The sequence below is a fragment of the Protopterus annectens genome, chromosome 10.part0 (assembly GCF_019279795.1).
Source record: "Protopterus annectens isolate FY-2018-M chromosome 10.part0, PAN1.0, whole genome shotgun sequence".
Classification (NCBI taxonomy): domain Eukaryota; kingdom Metazoa; phylum Chordata; order Ceratodontiformes; family Protopteridae; genus Protopterus; species Protopterus annectens.
In genome coordinates, this window is record NC_056744.1 from 880,512,293 (window position 1) to 880,539,262 (window position 26,970).

The following is a 26,970-nucleotide window of genomic DNA, read 5'->3' on the forward strand; positions in this document are numbered from 1 at the left end:
TCTGTGTTTAGCGATTTTTGATTGGCCCGTATACTGATATGTGGGCCAGTCAAAAAAATCGCAAAACAGAGCTACTTCTGTTTAATGCTGAACTGCGATGTTTCACATTAAACAGAAGTAGCTCCGTGTTTATTTTTGATTGGCCCGGGCCAATCAAAAAAATATATATATAAACACAGATCTACTTTTGTTTAATGCGGAACTCTGATGGTTCCACATTAAAGACTTTTAGTCGTCACTTCCTGTGAAAGACGTTTTTTGTCCCTACCTGGCCAGTCGGAAATCTGGCAACCCTGCTTGCAAGCATACTTGTGTGTTTTTCTGTCACCTCGTGGATTTGACAAATCTCTGTGGCTTTGCTCAATGTTAAATCACTGTCACAAGGTAAAATCTTTCTCCCATAAGCACTGTTAATACCCACACACAAGCTTGTCCTGTATCAGCTCTTCTTTTAAGTCACCAAACTGACACATTTTAGCTTTGTTTCTCAGATCAGTTGTATAAGCTGCAAATTTTTCCCCTGGTTTCTGATCTCTCTTGTAAAACAAGTGCCTCTCTAATGTAATATTTGTCTGGGGGTTGCACATTTCTCTTAACTTGTGCTTCAGACACTTGGGATCTTCCCTTTATTCAGCTTGTACAACAATATGACGGTTTTCACATCCTTATTATAGTGCTGGTGCATACACAAATGAACACTCTTTCTATGGCCTCTGACCCAGCTAGATTTAGCAAAATGAATGCACTGGTGCGTGCATTTCTATCTGCATAAGCTGCTTGTATAAAAATATCATATTCTTGCTAAAATATTCTCTAATTCTCTGCAATAGTCTGATCAAACACAAGTGGTAGGGACTTTCAAAATACGTCTGCCATATCAACACATACCAGAGAAGGGTTTTGCAAATAAGCACAAAGATAAACTCATGCCCATATGCCAGAAACTTGTGCCAGTATTTGTAACTTTGTCCAATGCCTATGTGCTGTTGAATTTATACCTTTTGAGCTTTTCAAAGTTATGCCAATGAATTAACTTGTACCTTTGAGTAATTGGACTTTGTGAAATAAACTTCTCAGGCACTTTAACATTCTTGTAATATCATTTTGCAATGTTAGTCATTTATCATTTTAAGAAACATCTCAAACAACTTTATGATGTGAATGAAATAAACTGTCTGGCACTGTAATACTCTTATTGTTTTGCAATAAATCACCTCATTAGTGTAAGAAACATATTAAACAACTGCACGATGCGAATAAACGAGATCTGTCTCACCGAAAACTCAATGAAGTAATTGTACTTTGCGAATAACTGTACACAGTACACTGAAATGTCTCCGAAATAGTACCTTGCTAGGCAAATTTTTACAGTGCAAGCAATATTCTGTAATGGCGTCACTTTGCAAATGCACCCAACACAAGAAACTTTTCAAAGTGGCTATACTTTGACTGTATTTCATGAAATAGCTGCACTTTGCACACAATAAACTCTCCAAAATACATGCACAGTAATAAGCAGACACTGTAAGCACTTTTGCACACTTTGAGATACTTTAAATCACTTTAGCTGTGCTCTTGATACAATACGAGGTCGTAGTTATGCCAAAACATAGCACTTTGCCAAAACACATGCAGTCGCCTTGCTTTATTTTTTCTAAATGTGCCCTTTTTGCTCTTATTAGTTTTGCTCGTTTAAACCCCTTTACATGCCCAGTGTATTTTTCTTGTGCTCGTTTTACTCTAAAAAATGCCCATTTTGCTTTAAACACACTCGTTTTACTTTAAACATGTCATTTTATCCTTAAACATACTAATTTTGCTTTAAACATGCTTGTTTTGCTTTACTGTTAATCGTTTCATCAGATACCTTTATTTTAAACATTGCTTTTAGCCATCAAACGTTTTGTGCCTTCCACTTGCTCAGTAATGTGGTTTGTGCCCTTGTAATGCCCCGTTTTGTCTCTTCTATCAAAGAAACAGTTTGTGCTACTTCTCATTATCTTTGTGTCTTTTCTGGCTCTTTTTATGCTCATTTCTCTTAGTTTTACCTTCACTGTCGTCTCTGCACTTCATGGCTCTGGATCTTATTCTCTTCTATCCCAATTCTGACACCATGTTGCTCTCCTTCTCTGGACACAATAGAAGTCTTCGTGGGTTCTTTTCAAGCAGGTTTATTTTATACAAACACATCACTGTAGAAGTTTACTGACTTTAACTTAACTAATTTATATACACACTAACAACTGTGATCATGCATGCTCTCACTCTAGCTGCTGTTAAAAAATGGCACTAGGGGATTGCACATGTCTGTAATTTATATGTGCACGTACAGCCTTAAAATGCCTCTTAAAGATACAGCATACTTCTCTTACATTCTGATCTACACACGTGCTAATGACTCCTCATGGGACAGGGGGGAGCATTATTGGAAGGTGACAACCATGTGGCAGGGGTGGCCCACAAAGTCAGGGTTCCAGAGATTCCTTCCCAGGGAAACCCTGTCAGCGCTCCCGATTGCTTGCCTCTGGAGGCAGTCAATGGAGAAATAACCTTGCACCCACTGGCCTGGCAAAAGATCACCACAGATGCTTGGGTGCTAAGGATCATTACCAGAGGTTTCCATATTCCTTTCGAACTGACCCCAAAATTAGGAAGAAGGATCCCTGATGTTCCACCTAATCAGAGGGATCAGGCAGCTTGGAAATTCAAAAGCTGTTGGAAGAGAGTCATCCAAGAAAATCCTGCCAGACTAGATAGGATCCAGACTCTACTCCGTTTTCTTTTTGGTGCCAAAAAAGACAGGGTAGTGGAGACTAATTAAGGATCTCCACGCTCTGAATCACTTTATGCAGTAGACGAAATTCCAGATGGTCACAGTTAAATCTATTCTTCCCTTCTTGTGGAAGGATGATTGGATGTGCTTTGTAGATCTCCAGGATGTGTATTACCACATAAAAATGGACAGGCGCTCCAGGAAGTTCCTCCGCTTCTGGCTGGGAGCCAGTAATTATCAGTTCCGAGCCCTGCCTTTCGGTCTCACCACATCACCCCAGGTGTTCACCAAATGTATGGCAGCGGTAGCAGCTCACCTGAGACTGCACAGATTCTGGATGTTTCCATAGCTGGACAACTGCCTCCTTACCACCCCCACCAGGTATCTACTCGAACAGACAAGGGATTTCACCCTACACACTTGCTGTCATCTAGGGATAACAGTGAACTTGTAAAATCTCAACTAAGTCCCACCCAACAATTGGAATTCATAAGAACCAACCTAAATATGACATCTTGCATAGCCTCCCTTCCTGTTCACAGACTGCAGAAAATAAGATCACAGGTGGACATGATTCTTTCCAACGACAATGTTCCTGCAATACTAGTTCTGCCAGCACTGGGATCAGTGGTGACGGCCTTCACATTGGTACCTGTAGGAAGATTCCACATGAAGATCCCACAGTGGCTTCTGTTCTCCCAGTGGTCCATCCTCACTCATCTGTCTCATTGCATACGAATTACCAATTGTTGCAAGGAAGTATTTATCTTGGTGGATGGAATCTGAAGAAATTCTTCTTGGCCGACCGTTTGTTTCTCCTCTTCCCAGACCAGAACGACCATGGATGCCTCCTAGATCGGGTGAGGGGGCATTTTCAGGGAAGGACTGTCCAAGGAACTTGGTCCCCTATAGAGGCCAATCTGCATATCAGTGTTCTGGAACTGAGAGGAGCGCCCTTAGCATTGCAAGCCTTATGAACTGTCCTTCCTCAAGGAATGATAGCAATTCAGTCAGACAACATGCAGTTGTCTGGTACATCAACAAGCAAGGTGGAACCAAGTCTTACCCTGTCTGCCGAGAAACCCTCAGAGTGTGGCAATGGGCAATCTCTTCAAACTGCTTTCTGGTAGCAACGCATATCCTGGGAAGCTGGAACATACCAGACAAGTTGAGCAGATGCATCCTGCCACCACCGAGTGGTGTCTCAATCCCAGAATGGCGAAGGAGGTTTTCTGTCGCTGGGCTCAGCCTTGCTGCATCCTGTTTGCATCCCCCCAGAACAAGTGCAGCAGCTACTACTTCCTAATCCTTCCTCAGGAGTAGTCCCTGAGAGATGCTCTCATGCACGATTGGCCGTCAGGACTACTTTGCCATTCCCCTAGTTCCTGTAATACCCCTTTTCATAAAGAAGGCGATAAATTTGAAGAGTAAAGTGATTCTCATTGCCCCACTTTGGCCTCGACAAGTTTGGTCCCCCTTTCTTTGGTGTTACCTACTTCAACATCCATGGACTCTGGATCCAGATCTCCTGTCCCATCCTCAGGGGCTAGTTTATCCCAGTCAGACAAATCTCAAGTTTACAGCTTGGTTGCTTCAGTTCCATTGATTGCCAGGCAAAATAACTTATCTTCCCCATTTTGAAACAGTTTGTTAGTTTCCCATAAGCCTTCCATAAGGAGAGACTACTTCAGCAAATGGAAAAGATTTTCTTTATGGGTACTCAGTAACAAACTTTGTCCTTTCTCAGCTTCAGTTGGAGATTTTGAAATTTTTGTCTATGCTCTTTGAACAAAGAGATTCTTCTTTTACCATCAGAGATGTTCATCGTGTTTCACTGCTGCAGTCATTACACTTGGGTTATCCTGCCATCAGGCGGTCCCGCAGTCAGCCAGAGTTCCAAAGTCTTGGTCCGGCGTCAGTTGCTGTCGCCTCCTCTCTGACGTCAGTGCATCAGGAGTATATAAGAAGCAGCCAACACCATTTTCTTCAGTCTTTCTTGCCGAGCGGTGCCCGAAGCAAAAGTTCGCAAGTGCCGGTCAGCCGACTCCTGAGATATCAATTTCGATTTTCAGATCTGAAGTCTTCAATAAAGCTAAGTACCCCATTGGGGAAACTTTTTCTTGCCACAGACCGATGTCAGTAAAAGTTAATAATTGTATTTCTTGTGGGGAGTTAAATACCTCATAAGGATTTTCATTCTTACTGTATTCCATGCCTAGGCCCAGATCACGACATCACTAGTTGCCGGTTTTGTGCTAGATTTAACAAACGCACTATTAAACGCCAGTTTGATTTTGCTCGCCATTACTTTGGCCGAAGGTTTAATTATATCATGTCGTTGGAACAACCGACGACCGGAATTCACAAAAACCGGAAGGATAAGGGCAGGCATCCCAGGCCCAAAACTGATGACGAAGCCTCTTCTAGGCCAGTCGCCGGTTCTCAGTGAGGCGCTTTTGCAGCCCATGACACCCACTACCTCAGAGCCGCAGGCCGCGACTTACTCCCACGTGGAGTTGCCTAGGCCTCTGGATACTCAAGGTGTTGGGCGAACGGAGACTAGCCCTTCAGATGGGTCCGGAGCCGCTGAGCAGGCATCTGCTTCTGAGGGTGTTTTCAGAGCTTCACAACTTACCATTGCATCTACAGCTAAGTCTAAAACAAAATTAAAGACAAAGAGGGAAGTACAGTATTCACCTGGACAGACCTCCATGCCTAAAAAACAGATGCTCAAAATGGCTGAAGACTTAATTACTCTGATCCGGGGTTCCCATCCCCCTCCTGATAAAAGGCCTAGGCAGGACACAGACTATGATTCCTCTGACCAGGTTTCAATATATTCGGATTCCTCTTCAGACCAGGGATACTCTTTACCCCCCTATGAGGACTCTGATGCTGAAGAATCAGTTCCTTCAGCCTTTCCTCCTGAGGATTACTCTTTTTGGGGAAACTTTACATACCATGAGGGAGCATTTCCATTGGGAGTGCCAGGATTACTCATAATCCAAGAAAAGGCTCAGAGACTTTCTTTTATTGCCTCAGCACAGGCCCCTTGCTATTCCGCCAGTGTTGGATATTGTGGACGATGTGTTCTCAGAATCCTGTTTAAATCCAGATTCTTTACCCCCTGCTCCAGTCAAGCCAGACGGGTACTACAGAGTACCTGACTCTCACAAATTTCTTTATAAAAACCCTGCTGCTGACCCAGAAACTATTTCCCAGAGTCCCAAAGTGGGTAAAGCTCTCCATGGCTAAAAATCCAGTTCCCTCTGACAGGGACTCTAGAGCATTAGACAGGTGCGGGAAGAAAGTTTATACCTCTGCAACTTTAGCAATAAGGGCTTTAAACTGCCAATTTCACATGCTTAAATATCAACAATATTTACTGTCTCAGTTAAAACAGAAAATGAGTACAAGTGCAGAACAGCCTGATTTTAAGGAAGTGCAGGATTTATTGCATGCGGCTGAACAAGTGGGAAAGCATAATTTGCAATGTGGTTTTGACTCATTAGACGTTTCTTGTAGAGCAGCAGTTACAGGATCTGTGATTCGAAGGCATGCTTGGTTAAAAGAACAAAGCTTACCAGATCATGTTAATGTAAAATTATTGGATGCTCCTTTACAGCAAGATATTTTATTTGGTGTTAAGGCAGAGGAGGTATTGAAGAAAATGGAGGATAAGGCAAAATCCATGCAAACAGTGAAGGATTTCTTACAGGTACAGCCACCAAGATTTAGCAGGAATTGGCCTACAAAAAATTGGTCCTTTCCAGTGTCAGACAGGCCACAGAGAGGCAGATACAGATGCCCAAGAAGCAGATCTCAGCCCCAAGGCTCTTACAGACCACGACAGTGGGGTGCTTCAACCCCAAAAGGAGGTGAGGACAAGTCACAACCTTACAGGAAACAGTCCCAATGACTTCCCCCTTCGAACGCCAAGCACTTCCCTTTTGGCAGCCCCCTTAGGGGAAAAACTAGCACTTTTTTCTCAAAATTGGTAAACAATCACCCAAGACAAATGGGTTCTGAATATTGTGTCTCAAGGTTACAGGTTCCACTTTCACACTTTACCAAGGCTAAAAGGTATGCCAGAACTGCCACACAATCAATGGGCAGAGGCACAAAAACAAATTACAGCCCTCTTGGACATGAGAGCTATTCAAAAAGTACCACAGCAGGAACAAGGACAAGGATTTTACTCAAGACTCTTCCTGGTCCCCAGAAAGGACAAAGCCTGGAGACCCATACTAGACCTTTCCACTCTAAATACTTACCTGAATGTTCCGAAATTCAAAATGTTGACACTACAGCAGCTCCTTCCCATTTTGGGCAAGAAAGCTTGGCTTGTTACTTTGGACCTCAAAGAGGCATACCTGCATGTCCCTATCAGACAAAATTGCAGAAGATACGTCAAATTCAAAGCTGATACAATGCACTACCAATTCTCTGCACTGCCCTTTGGCTTATCTACCGCACCCAGGGTCTTTACAAAGTGCCTGGCACCAGTAATTGCATTTTGCAGACAGAAAGGAATTCAGATATATCCATACCTGGACGACTGCCTCATTCAAGCAGAGATTAAGGACATTCTTCTAAAGCATCTGGCGTTTGTAAAAAGGTTGCTAATTTCTCTAGGGTACACAGTAAACGAAAATAAGTCAAAACTAGTACCCTCACAGCATAATATTCCTGGGTGCCTGCTTAAATCCAACGGCCCAGATGGCTTATCTCACGCCAAACAAGGACAACTAACTCAATATTTTCAATTACTGGCAAAAATGTCCCATCTCCCTGCAAGAAAAATTCTGCAGGCCCTGGGATTCATGGCATCCTGCATACTACTAATTCCATATACCAGACTGCATATGAGGAAATTACAATGGTACCTAAAAAGTGTTTGGACTCAACACTCTCACAGTTTAGAAGCAGTAATACCAATAATTCCCTGCCTACAACAGGAGTTTTGATGGTGGGCACAGGCATGTCACCTCAACAAGGGTCAGCCTTTCACAATACCCACTGCCAGGCAGACTCTAACAACAGATGCTTCGGATTACGCCTGGGGAGCACACATGGCAGGAAAATGTATTCAGGGCAAGTGGACCACAGACCAAATGCATCTTCACATCAATCAAAAAGAGATATTGGCTGTTCAAAATGCCCTAACAGCTTTCAAGGACCTTCTGCATCCAGGACAATTGTTATTAAAGACAGACAACACCACAGTAATGTGGTACATAAGCAAGGGGGCACTCATTCTTATCCCCTATGCAGGCAAGCCATGACCTTGTGGAACACAGCTCTAACTTATCAAGTTCATCTGCAAGCACAATTCCTGCCAGGAAAGAAAAATACTCTGGCGGACGATCTAAGCAGAAATATCATGGACCCTTACGAATGGAAATTGAATCTACAGATCTTCAGCATGGTAACGCCATAATGGGGATGCCCAGACATAGATCTTTTTGCCTCCCCACTGAATTGCCAACTACAAAAATTCTGCACAAGGACTTACCACACACAAGCATGGAAAGTGGATGCTCTCTCGTTCAGCTGGAAAAACCTATAAGTTTATGCCTTCCCACCACTGCCTCTTCTTTCAAAGGTACTCCTAAAAGCCAAACAAGAAAAAACACATATGATCCTGATTGCTCCAGACTGGCCACGCCAGCACGGGTACCCAATCTTAAAGAATTTAACTCAAGGCCCACTATGGATTTTGCCTCAGATTTCACGCCTTCTGACTCAACAAAACAATCAGATTCTGCACAGTCAGCTCAAAACCCTAAACCTGGCTGCATGGCAGATTCATTAGTCAAGCAGGCAACACCTCTCTCTAAAGCTGTTATGGATGTCATTTTGGAGGCCAGGAGGCCTAGCACTAGGAAATCTTAGTCAGAAAAATGGAAGAGATTCTGTGCCTGGAACCAGGCTCAAAGCCTTGACCCTCTTGTCCCAAACATTCCTCAAATTTTACAATACTTAACTGTGATGCTGGACAAAGGCCTATCCTTCTTATCAATTAAGATCCACGCCTCTGCCATTTCAGCATATTACAACACGGATCCTCCTTTATTCTCTCATCCCTTGCTAAAGCAGTACCTCAGAGGTGCTAAAAACATAAGACCGCCCCGGAGAGCACCAACACCAACTTGGGACGTCAATTTTGTTTTGGAAAAACTGACCCTGCCACCTTTTGAGCCAGCCAATACAGCCGATCTAAAATTTTTATCATGGAAAACAGCTCTGCTCCTGGCAGTAACTGCAGCACGAAGAGTCTCAGAGCTACAGGCATTAATGGCAGTGGAACCTTTTATAATTTTTCATCAGGACAGGGTTTCTTTAAGGACAAACCCTACCTTTATGCCAAAGGTGGTATCTAGTGTGGCTCTTAACCAAACCATCCATTTGCCAACTTTTTATCCAAACCCCCAGAATAAAGGGGAGAAACTTCTGCACTCTTTGGACATACACAGGCAGCTATGCTTCTACTTGGACAAAACAAAAGCTTTCAGGAAAACTGAGCAACTGTTTGTAGCATATGCTGCAAGATCACAGGGCAGGGCTATCTCAAAGCAGACTATCTCCAAATGGATAGGACACTGTATTCGACACTGCTACACACAGCATGGAAAATCAGTCCCTAATAACATTAGGCCACATTCCACCAGAGCAACAGCCACTTCAACAGCCTTTCTCAGAGGAGTACCTACCAAGGAAATTTTGGAGGCTGCAACTTGGAGTTCATTGCACACCTTTACCAAGCATTGCCACTTGCCTCTTTACTCTAAATCCAGAGCAGGATTTGCCACTGCAGTTCTGCAGGGCCTCATAGCCAATCGTAACTCTTTATAGACCAGCCACCCAACCTTAGCTTTGGGATTCTACCCAAGTGTAATGACTGCAGCAGTGTAACATGATGAACATAGTACAGTTTTGTACCCACCATAAATGTAGATGTTCAAGTGTTCACACTGCTGCAGTCCAGGTTACCCTCCCTCCATCCCCTCTGTCCTAGCTGGACTTACCTATCCCTTCCTATCCTATACAACCTTTGTGGTGTATTTGCTTGTAACTGAAGGTATTGTTTTTATTTTATATATATTTTTTATTAGCAATATGTATTGCCTACCTACTTGGGGGCACCTGACATCTGGGGCAAGAAAAAACTGAAGAAAATGGCGTTGGATGCATCTTATATACCCCTGGCACACTGACGTCAGGGAAGAAGCAACAGCAACCGACGCCGGACCAAGACTTTGGAACTCTGGCCGACTGCGGGACTGCCCTGACGGCAGGATAACCCAAGTGTAATGACTGCAGCAGTGTGAACACTCGAACATCTACATTTATGGTAGGTACAAAACTGTACTTTCCCCTTCCTTTGGTCTCATCTTCAATATTCACCATGGGTATTAGACCCAGTCCAGACCTACAGGAATGAAGCATCCTTTTATACCTGAAATTAACTGCATGGTTTCTCCAATTCCATTAATAGCTAGACACTCCAGGCTTTCTTCCCTGGCTCAGCATATACTTTTATCTTCCCAGAAAGCTTCTGCAAGGAAGACCTACTAAAGTAAATGTAAAATATTTTCAGTTTCAGCTCTTAAGAAGGAAATTGACCCTTTTACTGCTCCTGTTTCTTCATTTCTAGAATTCTTATCCGCAGTTTTTCAAGAAGGTGCTAGTTTCTACACAATTAAAGTACAATTAGCAGCCATATCAAATGTTTATTCAGTAGAAAAAGATACCTCTTTTGCTTCTTCCAAATTGTGCAAGGCTTTTCTTAAAGGCACCTTTTCACTCAGGCCCCCGTAAAAGATCCATCTCCTCCTTGGGATTTGACAGTCGTGCTTCAGGGGTTGACACAACAGTCTTTTGAACCTTCAGCCAAAACTGATTTAATGTTTTTGTCTTGGAAAACAGTGTTTTTAGTAGCAATTATAAATGTGAGGTGAATTTCAGAACTTCAGGCTTCATCATCTAAATCCTGTTGCATTGTTTTTCTAAAGACAGTTACCTTATGAACCAACCCATTCTTATCAAAAGTAGCATCTGAATTGAATATTAAACAATTAATTTGCCTGTTTTCTTCCCTGTTTTTTTTAAATAAGGAAGAGTACATGCTACATTTTTTAGATATACATAGACAACTACGTTTTTTTCTTCACCGGACGAAGGATTTCAGGAAATCAGAACAGCTCTTTGTTTTTCTTCCTGAACAGACTGGGATCACCAGTTTCTAAAGTTATCCTGTCAAAATGGATTACTGATTGCATTTCTTTTGTATTTACTCAGCAGGGCCTCTCCTTATCAAAGCATTCTAAGGCTCATTCAACTATATCAGTGGTCACTTCTGCCTTCAGGTGTAGAACTTCCATTGATGACATTTGCACAGCAGCTACCTTGTCTAATGCTCATACCTTTATTACTTCTTACAGACTATATTTGATTTCTAGAAGCAGAACTGCTTTTGGTTTGGTAGTTCTTCAAAACATACTTCCATGAGAGCCACCCAGGAATCATGTAGCTGGGGACTCTGTCCATACATTTTGGAAGAATGAATAGGACATCATCAGATATTTGAAGTTGCATATTAACCATAACTACCCTTCTGTGTTGTCCATTTTCATTCTTCAACCCTTCACTCTCCTTCCCCATTCCTGTTGTCTTCTGGAGTGATCTTAGGGATATTTTGGAACCTCTTGTTCCAGGTTTGAGCCTTAATTTTATTGTTATTTCCCTCTTACTCTATCTTAGGATCTGTAAGACAGCAAACTCTATCTGAAGTATTTTAGACTGAATGTGGCATCATGGGTTGTGACAGGAGATTGAAAGTTGGATCTGCAAGTCTGTGATATGTGGCCAAGTCTGATCTGAAGTAATATCTGTAACCCATGAAAATGGACAACACCGATGCATAGTTATGGTGAGTACAAAACTTTAATATATACAGTTGGTCCACCCCAATACCAGAATGTACCTAAACATCAAGTAGCGTGTAAAATGTCTTTCACCAACTTGTTGGTCAGTGATCAGATCCAGTTGTAGTTTGCTCATCAACACTGTGTCCAAAGTCTCTTGCTGTGTTTAAAAATTTTCACATCTCTTCTAAGGAAAGCAATTAGCAGAACTGCTCCTTTAAAACTATTTATAGTTAAAACTATTTACAGATGTAATAAAAAGTAAGTAAGAACATTGTCAGGTAAAATATTAAAGTAAGTGAAGTACAGTTATATCTTCACTGAACAAATCCCAATGCTTAGATAATTTCCAGAGATCAATTTTTAATTGTTTCCATACTCTGGTTACTACTGTTGTTCATGTGCTCTTTGACTCTTTAAGCTGTTTTGATTTCCTCTGTCTTTGGAGGCCATTTTGTCTTCTATTTTCTTGTAATTTTTTTTTGCCACTCCAGTCAACAAAATATATTAATGCTTTCGTATGCCTTGTCTTACCTATATTGGCCCAACCCAGAATGAGCATTTTCTTTGTGAAGTTTTCTTTTCTGAATTGGTCAGATTTTTCACATTCCCGAAAAATAGGTTACGACGTGCCCCTTCCACCCACATCACACCTCCAGCATGCCTCTAGGACATTAGGACACATTCAAAATACCTTTTCTAGTGTATAAAAGTACACTTAGAAGCAGTTCCATGCAAATATTTAAAAGTTCCTCAACTTCATGGTATATTTGGAAACTAGCACAACTTTTTGCCATTCCACATTCGTCAGTGGTTTACTCAGCCTCTCACTCCACCTCTCTTTCACTCTTGGGTGTAATTGGTTTTCTTTATCTGTCCAGGCCCTGTATGGTCTTCCCATCAGTCTTTGCTGCATAACATTCTGCTTTCCAGCTTTAAGAATAAGCTGTACTAATCCAGGTTTATCTTCTAATTGTACATATTCTCATATTTTACCCTAACTTCTGAAACTAATCTCAAGTAGTCTATATTTATTTATTTATTTACATTTGTTAACTGGGAGAGTCCGACTGGACACAGGTCCTTTTTCAGCGGAGGCCCGGGGAGAAAAGCTCCACATTAAGTATTATTTGCAATATATACAGTAAAAAAAAACATAGCATTTAAATATAGACATTAGTCCAGTTAAGGATGCAAGACAAGAAGAAAACAGATGTAAAACAGCTGTAGAGCATAGTATAATTTTAAAATATGGTGACATACTAAACATGGTTAAAATGTAGTGAGATTCATCAGTGAACAATTGATGCAAACTGTTTTTGAGTTACATAACAGCCATTAGCAGTTGTTGCTACAAGAAGTTACTATTATGTGGTAGGTAGCTGGGAACATTAGTAGCCAAGCTTGCTAAGAGTAGGTTGTTGATAGGGGCTGAGAGAGGTAGTGGGTGGGGGAGTGGATGGTATTGGGGGGGGGTTCAAGGTCATACCTGGCAAGTTTTGAAGTGTGATTTTAGTAAGGATTTAAAGTGGGTGCAAGAAGTTACAGAGGTAATTGAGGATGGGAAGGGAGTTCCAGAGTTTGGCTATAGTGCAGGAGAATAATGCTTCTCCAGCAGAGTTAATGGCTCTTGTGACCTGTAGGAGGTTTTTGTGGCTGGATCTTAGTGGTCTCATGGTTATGTAGGGTTGGAGTAGATTCTGGAGGAATGGGACTTTTAGTGGTTGGTTTATTAGTTTGTGGGCTAGTGTGAGTTGGTACCATTGAAGGAGGTGGGGGAGCTCTAGCCAGCCTAGTTCTGCTAGTGAGAGAGAGTGGTGAGTACGGTAGGAAGCCCCTGTGGTGAATTTGGCGATTTTGTTGTAGCAGGTTTCGAGCTTGTTTAGATCACATTGTCTATGGTTAGTAAATACTGGAGAGGCATAGAATGGGGTAGAGATAAGATGAGAATTTGCTACTGAAATTTTAGCTGCTTTGGTAAGTAGTTGCCGATTTGTATATAATGCTCCTAGTTTTTGTACACTTTTTTAATGGTCATGGAAATGTGAATGTCAAAGTTCAGTTTGTTGTCTATTTCTACTCCTAGTAATTTGGTGTGTTCTGTAGGATGGATGGTGGTGGTGTCTTTTACTGTGATGTTAAAGTAAGAGCTGTCTAGGGTAAGTTTGGTGCGTTGGAAGATTAGTAATTTTGTTTTGTTTGGGTTGAGTATTAGTTGGGCATTGGATAACCAAGTTTCAATAGAAGAAAATGCTTCCTGTGTGACTTTTTGCAGTTCTGGGAGGGAGTGGGCTGTGCAGATGATGGTTGAGTCATCTGCGTGTTATCTGAAGTGTGCCATGTGTTGTGGCTGAGGCTAGATTATTGGTGAAAATAGAGAAGAGTAAGGGTCCCAGGATGGACCCTTGGGGAACTGCTATGGAGACAGGTAGTTGGGGGGATAGGCTGTCCTGCCAAACAACTGCTTGTTGGCGGTCAGATAGGTAACTCTGAAACCAGTTGATGACTGGTTGAGAGAAGGATAGGTTATTGAGAAGAGAGAGGAGGAGTTTGTGTGGGACCATGTCGAAAGCTTTAGAGAGGTCTAGGAAGGTAGCTGAGGAGAGATAACCTGGATTTTTATTTTTAGGATAGTGTTAGAGAAAGAGAGTAAGGCAGTGGTGGTGCTATGGTTAGGTCGGAAACAGTGTTGTATGTTGGAGAGGAGTTTGTTAGCAAGGAGGTGATCTGAGACTTGAGAATGAATGCATCTCTCTAGTATTTTGGAGAGTGGCGAGAGAATAGCTATGGGGCAGTAATTGGTTAGATCTGTGGAGGGGCCTCCTTTGTGTAGGGGAAATGTTCATCGTGTTATACTGCTGCAGTCATAACACTTGGGTTATCCTGCCGTCAGGCGGTCCCACAGTCTGCCGAGTCCCAAAGTCTTGGTCCGGCGTCGTTTGTTGTCGCTTCTTCCCTAACGTCAGTGCGACAGGGGGATAAAAGAGGCAGCCGACACCATTTTCTTCAGTCTTTCTTGCCGCGCGGTGCCCGAAGCAGAAGCAGTTCGCAAGTGCCGGTCGGCTAGCTCCTGAGATTTTCGAATTGAATTTCAGCCCAAAGTCTTCTCTAAAGCTAAGTACCCCATTGGGGAAACTTTTCTTGCCTCAGACCGATGTCAGACAAAGTTAATAATTGCATTTCTTGTGGGAAGCAAATACCTCATAAGGATTTTCATTCTTATTGTATTCCTTGCCTAGGCCCAGACCACGACGTCTCTGGTTGTCGGGTTTGTGCTAGGTTCAACAAACGTACAGTCAAGCGTCTGGCAGATTTCGCCCAACATTATTTTGGCAGAAAATTTAACTATAGCATGTCGTCGGAGCAACCGACATCAGCAATGATTAAGTAACGCAAGGATAAGGACAGGCAACCAAGGCCAAGACCAGATACCGAGGCCTCAGCAAGGCCTGCCACCGGTTCTCCGGTTTTTAGTGAGGCGCCTACGCAGCCCCTGACTACCGCTGATTTAGAAATTCTGACGGCCTCCCAGACCGAATCAGCTGGGCCTCAGGAGCCTGTTCCATCTCAGCCCCTGGACGCCAACCCTGACGGTGATCCGGAGATTTTGGACAGGCCTTCGGTTTCTGAAGGTGTCTTCAAACCGACAACTATCTCTATTAAGTATTATGCTAAACTTAAATTCCCCTTAAAAGTTAGGAATCCGGGTCCACAGACCCCCCCCCCCCCCCCACAGGCCCCTATGCCTAAAAAACAGATGCTTAAGATGGCTGAGGATTTAATTACCCTTATCAGGGGTTCACAACCCCCCTCCTGACAAAAGGCCTAGACTGGAGGAAGATTATCCTTCCTCTGACCAAGCATCCATTTCCTCAGCTAACTCTGAGGACCAGGATTATTCCTTCCCTCCTTATGAAGACTCAGATACTGAAGAGTCCATTCCCACTGTCTCCCCCCCTGAAGACTACTCTTTTGGGGAAACTTTACACACCATGAGGGAACACTTCCACTGGGAAGGCCAGGATTACTCTGACTCTAAGAAAAGACTCCGTGAGTTTCTTCTTCTCCCACAGCATAGACCCCTTGCAATTCCTCCAGTTTTAAACATTTTGGATGATGGTTACACCGAATCTAGTCTAAACCCAGATTCCTTACCTCCTGCACCAGCTAAACCAGACAGATACTACCGAGTTCCTGATTCTCATAAGTTTCTATATAAAAGCCCTGTTGCAGACCCTAAAACCATTTCCCAGGGTCCCAAAGGGGTTAAGACCTCTACTGCTAAGAATCCACTACCTTCTGAGAGAGATTCCAGAGCATTAGAAAGATGGGGGAAGAAAGTGTATACGTCTGCCACTTTGGCCATGAGGGGCTTAAACTGCCAATTCCACATGCTAAAATACTAGCAGTACTTGATTACACAGTTAAAGCAGAAAATGGTCCCTCAGACAGATCAACCTGATTTCAAAGAGATGCAGGATTTGCTGCATGCAGCAGAACAGGTGGGAAAGCATACCTTACAGTGTGGTTTTGATTCATTGGAAGCCTCATGTAGAGCAGCTGTCACAGGATCTGTACTACGTAGACATGCTTGGCTAAAAGAGCAAGCCTTACCAGAACATGTCAAAGCAAAGTTATTGGATGCTCCATTGCAGAAAGATGTGTTATCTGGTGTCAAAGCAGAGGAAGTTTTAAAGAAAATGGAAGAAAAGGCAAAATCTATGCAGACAGTTAAAGATTTTTAACAGGTACAACCTCCTCGTTTCAGCAGAAACTGGCCATCAAAAAACTGCTCCTTTCCTGCATCAGACAGACCCCAAAGGGGTAGGTACAGACACCCAAGGGGCAGAGGGACAGCCACAAGGTTCTTTCAGGCCTAGACAATGCCATACAACAACTCAAAGAGGTGGAGACGAAAGATCTGAACCCCTCAGGAAACAAACACAATGACTTCTCTCTTTACCTGCCAAGCAAAATTGCTTTGGCAGCACCTTTGGGAGGAAAGCTGGCTCTATTTCCACAAAATTGGTGCATCATAACAAAGGACAAATGGGTTCTGGATATTATTACCCGAGGCTACAGATTTCATTTCCACACTTTACCACAGATGAGAGGCATGCCAAATCTGCCTCCAAACCAATGGGCAGAGGCACAAACGCAAATTTCAGCTCTCATGGATATGAAAGCAATTCAAAAGGTACCTACAAAGGAGCAAGGTCAAGGTTTTTACTCAAGACTATTTCTAGTACCAAGAAAGGACAAAGCCTGGAGACCCATTTTAGACCTCTCAATTCTAAACACATACCTGGAGGTACCCAAATTCAAAATGCTCACACTACAGCAGCTTCTTCCCATGCTGGGTAAGGAGTCTTGGCTGGTAACGTTGGACCACAAAGAGGCATACCTGCATGTCCCTATCAGACAAGATTGCAGAAGATACCTCAGATTTTTGGCAGGTACAATGCATTATCAATTCTCTGCTTTGCCCTTTGGCTTATCTACTGCGCCCAGAGTATTTATGAAATGCCTGGCATCAGTAATTGCATACTGCAGACAACGAGGAATACAAATTTATCCATATCTGGACGACTGCCTGATCCAAGCGGACAGCAAGGCCATTCTATTACAGCATCTGGCATTTGTAACAAAGCTGCTAAGTTGCCTAGGGTACACAGTAAACAAAAAGAAATCCAAGCTAATACCCTCACAAGACATAATATTCCTGAGTGCCAGCTTAAATACAATGGCCCAGATGGCTTATCTCACGCCAGACAAACAAAAACAACTGACTCAGTACTTCAAAAAGATGGCAACTTTTACCCAGCTCACTGCAAGGAAAATCCTGCAGGCATTGGGGTTCATGGCATCGTGCATTCAACTAATTCCACATGCAAAGCTGCATATGAGGAAATTACAATGGTACCTGAAAAGTGTGTGGGCTCAACACAGGCACAGCCTCGAAACACGTTTACCTCTCATTCCCTGCCTTCAAAAAGAGTTCCTATGGTGGGCTCAAGCATGTCAACTAAACAAGGGTCTTCTTTTTGTCTTACCTCCAGCAAACCAAACTATGACAACAGATTTTTCAGACTACGCCTGGGGAGCACACATGGCAGGACAGTGCATACAGGGCAAATGGTCTGCAAAACGGATGCACCTACACATCAACCAAAAGGAGATGCTAGCTGTGCAAAATGCACTGACAGCCTTCAAGGACCTCTTGCATCCAGGACAACTACTAATAAGGACAGACAACACCACAGTTATGTGGTACATAAACAAACAGGGAGGAACATACTCCTACCCTTTATGCAGACAGGCAATGACCTTGTGGAACACAGCATTGACTTACCAAGTACAATTGCAAGCACAATTCCTGCCAGGAAAGGAAAACATATTGGCAGACGAATTAAGCAGAAATTTGGCAGATCCTCACGAGTGGAGACTACACCCACAAGTAGTTTCAATGATAACTCAAAGGTGGGGACGCCCAGACATAGATCTATTTGCCTTCCCCAAGAATTGCCAACTACAGAAATTTTGCACAAGGACTTATTCCCTAGCCTGGAAAGTGGACGCCCTATCATTCAGTTGGACAGCATTGACAGTCTATGCCTTCCCACCACTACCTCTCCTGACCAAGGTATTACTGAAAAGTCAGATCAGAGAGACCACAAATGATCCTCATTGCTCTGGACTGGCCACGTCAGCACTGGTACCCTTTACTAAGGACCTTGACTCGCAGCCCTCCATGGATCTTACCTCAACTCCCACTTCTGTTGACTCAGCAAAACTTTCAGATCCTTCACAGTCAGCTCAGGACTTTAAATTTAGCTGCATGGAGAATACCTTGAATTATCAATCAACACTTCTCTCAAAGGATGTCCTGAATGTCATTTTGGAGGCCAGGAGGCCCGGCACCAGAAAAACTTATTCAGACAAATGGAAAAGATTTTGTGCATGGAACTAGGCTAAAGGCCAGAATCCTTGGATACCAGACATTCCTCAAATACTGCAATACTTAACTGAGATGCTACACAAAGGCCTTTCTTTCTCATCCATTAAGATCCATGCTTCAGCCATTTCAGCTCAGTATAATATGGATCCTCCCATATTCTCACACCCTTTACTAAGGCAGTTTCTCAGAGGGGCTAAGAATATAAGACCCCCCAGAAAACCCCCAACGCCAGCTTGGGACCTCAACTGCGTTTTAGAAAAATTAACACTGCATCCTTTCGAACCACCCTTCTCAGCAGAACTACAATACTTGTCATGGAAAACAGCTCTGTTGCTGGCTATCACCTCAGCACGCAGGGTCTCAGAACTACAGGCACTTATGGCAGTGGAACCTTTCATCATTTTCCATCAGGACAGAGTCTCTTTACGTACTAACCCTACCTTTATGCCAAAGGTAGTATCCAGTGTGGCTTTGAATCAGACCATTCATTTACCCACCTTTTATCCAAATCCCCAGAATAAAGGAGAAAGACTCCTTCACTCTTTGGACATTCACAGACAGCTACATTACTATTTGGATAAGACAAAGACTTTCAGAAAAACTGACCAACTCTTTGTATCCTATGCTGCAGGTTCACAAGGAAAGGCTATTTCAAAACAGACCATCTCCACATGGATAGCACATTGTATCCGCTTTTGCTGCTCGCACCATGGAAAAGCAGTGCCTGTTAATATTAGGTCCCACTCTACCAGGGCTACAGCAACCTCAGCAGCCATTCTCAGGGGGGTTCCAACCAAGGACATTCTGGAGGCAGCTACTTGGAGTTCAGTGCACACCTTTACCAAGCACTACCACCTTCCATTATACTCAAAAACCAGAGCTGGTTTTGCCACTGCAGTTCTGCAGGGCATCGTAGCTTCACCAAACCCAGTTTAGTACCAGCAACCCATCCATAGCTTTGGGATTCAACCCAAGTGTGATGACTGCAGCAGTATAACACGATGAGCATAGTACAGTTTTGTACCTACCATAAATGTAGATGTTAGAGTGTATATACTGCTGCAGTCCAGGTTACCCTCCCACCATCCCCTCTACATACCAGGGTGTTAGTTATAACTCCATGTACATCAATCTATTGGATGCATGTCTATATGGTGTATTTGCTAACGGCTAGTACTATTGTTTATCTACTAAGATATCTTTGCATAGTTATTTGTATTGCCTTCCTAGTTGGGGGCACCTGACATCTAGGGCAAGAAAAACTGAAGAAAATGGCGTTGGCTGCCTCTTTTATCCCCCTGTCGCACTGACGTCAGGGAAGAAGCGATGACAACCGACGCAGGACCAAGACTTTGGGATTCGGCTGACTGCGGGACTGCCTGACGGCAGGATAACCCAAGTGTGATGACTGCAGCAGTATATATACTCGAACATCTACATTTATGGTAGGTACAAAACTGTACTTTGTGTGAGGCTTTCCATAGTGTAGGAACATTACTTTCTGACAGATGTGTTAAGAGTGATACGGGGTAGGCTAGAGCGTCAGCTGCAAGTTGAATGTATTCACCTGGGAGGTTGTCTGCTGCTAATCTGATGGTTTTAAGTTTAGTTAAGTTTTATTTTGGAGGTAGGAACAGGAGAGAAAGAGAAGCTAGTTGGGAGATTGTTAGTTCTAGTTGATGGTGTGGGTTTATGGGGGGGGTTGTGTTGTCTAGCTAGTGATAGTACAGTTTGTGTGAAGCGATTGTTGAAAGAGATAGAAATATTTTTGGAGGAGTGAATTAAGTTAGGAGTGGGTATACTTACTTTACCTGGGTGGAAGATGGAGTTTATTGAGGACCAGAATTCTTTGGGGTTATGCTGGGAAGAGGTAAGAGCAGACTGGTAGTACTGGATTTTGTCCTGTTTTATAAGCTTTTTGGTTCTATTGCGTAGTTCTAGGAATTTTTGCCTAGTAGAGGGGGTTTTGGTTTTGCGCCAGTTATCCCATGCTTTATCCCTGTTTTTCATTTCAGACTGTGTTTTTTTGTAGCCATGGGGATTGTTGGGCTCTAGTTCTGGAGCGTCTTATGGGGGCATGGTAATTAAGGATGCTTAGGAATGTTCTATTAAAGTAGTCAACTGTGTCATCTAGTTTGAGGTATTTTAGTGGTTGCCAGTTAGTCTTTTAAGGATGAGCTGAATGAGAGAGGGTTGAAGTTAGTTTTTTTGCGTATTTGACAGTAGATGATGGGTTTTGCTTTATAAAGGCGTTTTCTTTGTTAGAAGGTTGGGGAGTGATCACTGAGGTTGTCATATAAGCAGCCTGCTATATATGACTGGGGGCTCTTATTGACTAGTATCCAATCAAGGGTAGTGTGTTTGTTGGAGTTATTTATCCTAGTAGGTGACTGGACTAGTTGGGTGTAGCCATGAAGATTTACATGATGGGTTGGGTGGTTGCTAGAGCAGGATTGCCAGTCAGTGTTGAAGTCTCCTAGAATTAAAGTTTCTTGGGGTAGTTGGTGGGTAGTCCAGCTGAGGTGGTTTTCAAGTGGAGGGATGTTGTGGCCAGGTGTGAAGTAGCAACCTATTATGTTTAGGGTTTTGTTTTGGTTTATTTTAAGGTTGGCATCTATTATTTCTTCCTTACCTATTTGGGGAGCTGCTAACTTTAAGATCTGGATGTCTAGATGCTGCTTAAATATTCTAGCTATACCACCTTTTTTGTTTAGTCGGTCTGCTCTTAGTATATTGTAACCAGCAGGGAGGATTTGCTCATTAGTAATGTGTGGTTTTAACCATGTTTCTGTAAGGATCACTACATCAGGGGAGTAGAAGTCTATGGTGGCACCTTGTTGCATATACTTCTAATATTTAGGCTTATCAGAAGGAGGTCGGTTGTCTTTCTGTTGGCTGTGATTTGGGAGATGTGGTTTGTAGTCTGATTATGAGGGGAGGGGTTGGAGTTAGAGGGACCAAGATTAGGATGGATGTCTCCACTGAGTGCTAGGTTGGATATGGATAAGATTATTAGTTTTATCAATTTCTGTATATGCTTGCTTATAAGGAAAGTTTTTTGATTGTGTTCTGTGGGCAATAGGTATGGTGGTAGGGTTATGTTAGGTTGAGGGGTTGTTTTTAGTTTAGGTATTGTAGTCTGTAGTCTATATAGAGGGTGTATTGGGAAGGTTGTTGACCTGATGAGAGAGTAGAGTAGAGGTGGGATATGAGTGGCGCTGTGTGTGGTGGTACAGTAGTAGTGGTTGAGTGCAGGAATGGTGGAGGTTTGGTAAGATGTGATGTATGCAAGGAGTGTACATGCAGTGACTATAGATATTGTGTGCTTGTACATATTAGCTGAGTAGGAGGGATGATGGTGAGAAGTTGTAGGAGGAAGTATAGGTGTGGTGATTTTATAGGTTGAAGGGTGGGAGGGGTTACTGTTTGTAATAAAGGTAGGACCACTGGGGGTGGGTGGGAAATGGGGGAAGGGAAGGGAGCGTAGCGGGCAACAGATGAAGGAAGACTATCAGCAGGGTTTATAGGTTATAATGAAAAGGGCTGGTCCTGATTGGGCTGCAATTGTTCTTGTGGGGAGGGGGGGATCAGAATAGACCAGAAAAGTGGTGGATAGTAATAGTATGATGAAAAGGGCTGGCCCTGATTTCACAGATATGCAAGTCTACAGAAACAATAAGAAAAGGCGGTAGTTACTCTGACTTGCTTGTTTTGCATACCTGTCTTATTGAAGTAAAATAAGCCAATTTTACCAAGGAGTTATGTGGAAATTAGGAAGACCAGAATTTATAAGAGAAAAGGTTTAGCAGAAGTAGAGAAACAGCAGAGCATACAAATAGTACAGCATCTAAAGACAGATTGCAGTTAGAAGTACAGAATTGGGGGGGGGCAGCAAATATTCTGAAATAAGAAAATCAGTAGGTACTTTGAACTTGCTTGTTATGCATACCTTTCTTTGAAATAAAATAAACACTTGTAACCAGGAGTATGTGGGATTTAGAAAGACCACAAGTTATAGGAGAAAGGGTTTAGTAATACTAGAAAAACAGCAGGGCTTACAAATAGTTGAAAGCTTGCAAAGGGAGACTGCTGTTAGGAAGTACAGTGTGGGGAGGGGCAAACTAACATATGTGATGGAGTATTTTACTTAAAAATAAAAATTAAACAAGGGCTAGCAATTAAAGTTTGTCTGGAGGATAAAACATACTTTTTGTATATTGAAAATAGCACTCATTCCAAGGTTGCCTGGTTCTGTTAAAGAGCACTGCAGGCCAATAGATCGAACTTGGCTTGGTGGGGATCCAGAGAAAGTAGAATTAAAAGGAGAAGCTGGGAAGAAAAATAATCAATATTAATACAAAATACAGCAACTGTTAAGAAAAAATGCAAAAAACACAAAGCTGATTAAGTCTATATCCATATTTCATCTCTTCCCAACTTTTGATCTCCCCATTGTGTAATTGCTCCCACAGTCATTGATGTTCGTCATGTTTCACTGTTGTAGTCATTACACTTGGGTTATCCTGCTGGCAGGCTACCCGCAGTATGCCAGAATTCCAAAGTCTAGGTACGGCGTCGGTTGCTATCGCCTCTTCCCTGACGTCAATGCGCCAGGAGTATAAAAGATGCAGCTGACGCCATTTTCTTCAGTCTTTCTTGCCGCGCTGTGCCCGAAGCCAAAGCAGTTCACAAGTGCAGGTCGGCACGACTCCTGAGATTTTCGAAATTGAATTTCAGAACCGAAGTCTTCAATAAAGCTAAGTACCCCGTTGAGGAAACTTTTTCTTGCTGCAGTCCGATGTCAGTAAAAGTTAACAATTGTGTTTCTTGTGGGAAGCAAATGCCTCCTAAGGATTTTCACTCTTACTGTATTCCTTGCCTAGGCCCTGACCACGACGTTGCTAGTTGTAGGTTTTGTACTAGATTCAACCAACGCACTGTTAAGCGTCAGTTTGATTTTGCTTTACATTACTTTGGCCAAAGATTTAACTACATAATGCCGTCGGAACAACCGATGACCGGTGATCATAAAAAACGCAGACAAAGAAAAGGACAGGCATTTGAGGTCCAAAACAGACTAAGCCTCTTCTAGGCCAGTCGCCGGTTCTCAGTGAGGCGCTTTTGCAGCCCCTGACACCCGCTACCTCAGAGCCACAAGCCACATCCGACTCCCATGTGGAGACACCTAGACCTCTGGAAACTCAAGGTATTGGGCCTGCGGAAACTATTCCCTCAGATGGGTCCGGAGCCGCTGAGCAGGTATTGGCTTTTGAGGGTGTTTTCAGACATTCACAGCTTACTATTAAGTCCACTACAGCAGCCAAGGCAAAGTCAAAAACACCATTAAAGACAAGGAAACAAGTACAGCATTCTCATGGACAGTCATCCATGCCAAAGAAACAGATGCTTAAAATGGCCGTGGACCTAATTACTTTGATCAGGGGTTCCCATCCCCCACCTGTTAAAAGGCCTAGGCAAGACACTGACTATGACTCCTCTGACCAGGTTTCTATTTCCTCTGATTCCTCTTCAGATTAGGGATATTTTGTCCCTCCCTATGAGGACTCTGATGTAGAAGAATCTGTGCCTTCAGCTTCTCCGCCTGAGGATTGCTCTTTTGGGGAAACCTTGCACACCATGAGGGAGCATTTCCATTGGGAGAGCCAGGATTATTCAGAATCCAAGAAAAAGCTCAGAGACTTTCTTTTATTACCTCAGCACAGGCCCCTGGCTATCCCCCCTGTTCTTGATATTGTTGATGATGTTTTTTCTGAATCCAGTTTGTCTCCTGATTCTTTACCCCCTGCACCAGTCAAGCCAGACAGATACTACAGGGTCCAGACTCTCAAATATCTCTTTATAGAAACCCTGCTGCTGACCCAGAAACAATTTCTCAGGGTCCCAAAGGGGTTAAGGCTTACACTGCAAAAAACCCTGTTCCCTCTGATAGGGATTCCAGAGCTCTGGCTAGATGGGGGGGGGGGGGGGGGGGGAGTTACACTTCTGCTACTTTAGCTGTAAGGGCTTTACACTGCCAGTTTCACATGCTTAAATATCAACAATACCTAATGTCTTTGTTAAAACAGAAAATGCTTGCAAACTCAGAATGTCCGGGCAATAAGGAAATGCAGGATTTATTGCATGCAGCTGAACATGTGGGAAAACATACTCTGCAATGTGTTTTTGATTCATTAGAGGCTTCTTGCAGAGCCGCAGTTACAGGCTCTGTCATTCGAAGGCATGCTTGGTTAAAAGAACAAAGTTTACCTGATCATGTTAAAGTAAAATTATTGGATGCTCCACTACAGCATGATACTTTGTTTGGTGTTAAGGCAGAAGAGGTGTTAAAGAAAATGGAGGATAAAGCAAAGTCTATGCAGACAGTAAACAATTTCTTACAGGTTCAGCCACCTAAATGTAGCAGAAGCTGGCCTTCTAAAAATTGGTCCTTTCCGGTGTCAGACAGACCACAAAGAGGCAAATACAGACACAATGGCAACAAACACCCAGCTCCCTGCAAGAAAAATTCTGCAGGCTCTATGCTTCATGGCATCCTGCATTCTACTAATTCCATATGCAAGACTGCATATGAAGAAACTACAATGGTATCTAAAAAGTGTTTGGACTCAACATTGCCACAGCCTGGAAACAAGAATAACTCTTATTCCCTGCCTACAACAGGAGTTTCGATGGTGGGCACTGACCTGTCACCACAAGGGACATCCTTTCACCTTACCCACAGCCAGGCAGACAATAACAGATGCATCGGATTATGCCTGGTGGGCAGACATGGCAGGAAAATGTATTCAGGGCACGTGGCCCAAGGAACAAATGCATCTTCACATCAATCAAAAAGAGATGCTAGCTGTACAGCATGCCCTGACAGCCTTCAAGGATCTACTACATCCAGGACAACTATTACTAAAGACGGACAATACCACAGTTATGTGGTACATAAGCAAGGGGGCACACATTTCTACCCCCTCTGCAGGCAAGCCATGACTTTGTGGAACACAGCGCTGACCTATCAAGTACATCTGCAGGCACAATTTCTGCCAGGAAAGAAAAATACTCTGACAGACGAACTAAGCAGAAATCTCATGGATCCTCACGAATGGAAACTAAATCCACAGGTCTTCAGCATGATAACAAGGAAATGGGGACACCCAAGACGTAGACCTTTTTGTCTCCCCTCACAACTGCCAACTACAGAGATTCTGCACAAGAACTCATCACTCACAAGCATGGAAAGTGGATGCTCTAGTCTTCAGCTGGAAAACACTGACAGTATATGCCTTTCCTCCACTGCCTCTTCTTCCCAAGGTGCTCCTAAAAGTCAGACAAGAGAAGCCAAAAATTATTCTGATTGCCCCAGACTGGCCACGCCAGCACTGGTACCCAATCCTAAAGAGCTTGTCTCAAGGCCCAGCCTGGCCTTTACCTCAAATTCCTCATCTTCTGACTCAACAAAACAATCAGATTCTGCAGAGTCAACTCAGAACCTTAAATCTGGCGCATGGCAGATAATAAAGCCACTCAGACCACACCTCTCTCTAAAGCTGTTATGGATGTCATTTTAGAAGCCAGGAGGCCCAGCACTAGGAAATCTTATGCAGAAAAATGGAAGAGATTCTGTACTTGGAACCAGGCACAAGGACTCAAACCACTTGTTCCAAATATACCTCAGATTTTACAATACCTTACTGAGATGCTGGACAAAGGCCTATCCTTCTCATCAATTAAGATCCATGCCTCTGCCATTTCAGCTCATTACAATACGGCGCCTCCTGTTTTCTCTCATCCACTACTAAGACAGTACCTCAGAAGGGCAAAAAACATAAGACCCCCAAGGAGAGTACCAATACCTACATGTGGCCTCAATTTTGTCTTAGAAAAGCTCACACTACCTCATTTTGAGCCAACTAATACAGCTGATATAAAATTCTTATCATGGAAAACTGCTCTGCTCCTAGCAATAACTTCAGCAAGAAGAGTCTCAGAGTTACAGGCATTAATGGCAGTGGAACCTTTAATCATTTTTCATCAGGACAGGGTTTCTCTAAAGACAAACCCAACGTTTATGCCAAAGGTAGTATCCAGTGTGGCTCTTAACCAAACCATTCATTTGCCAACATTTTACCCAAATCCCCAGAATAAAGGGGAGAGACTTCTGCATGCTTTGGACATGCACAGACAGCTACTCTTCTATTTGGACAAAACAAAAGCTTTCAGAAAAACTGAGCAACTGTTAGTAGCTTATGCTGCAGGATCACAAGGAAAGCCTATCTCAAAGCAGACTATTTCAAAATGGA

General features: G+C 43.0%; 1 protein-coding gene across 1 annotated transcript in view; it reads left to right on the forward strand.

Moving 5' to 3' along the window:
* MTF2 (metal response element binding transcription factor 2) overlaps nucleotides 1-26,970 on the forward strand; it is a gene marked incomplete in the record, with an annotated part of 1,616,286 nt that overhangs the window by 1,169,746 nt on the left and 419,570 nt on the right.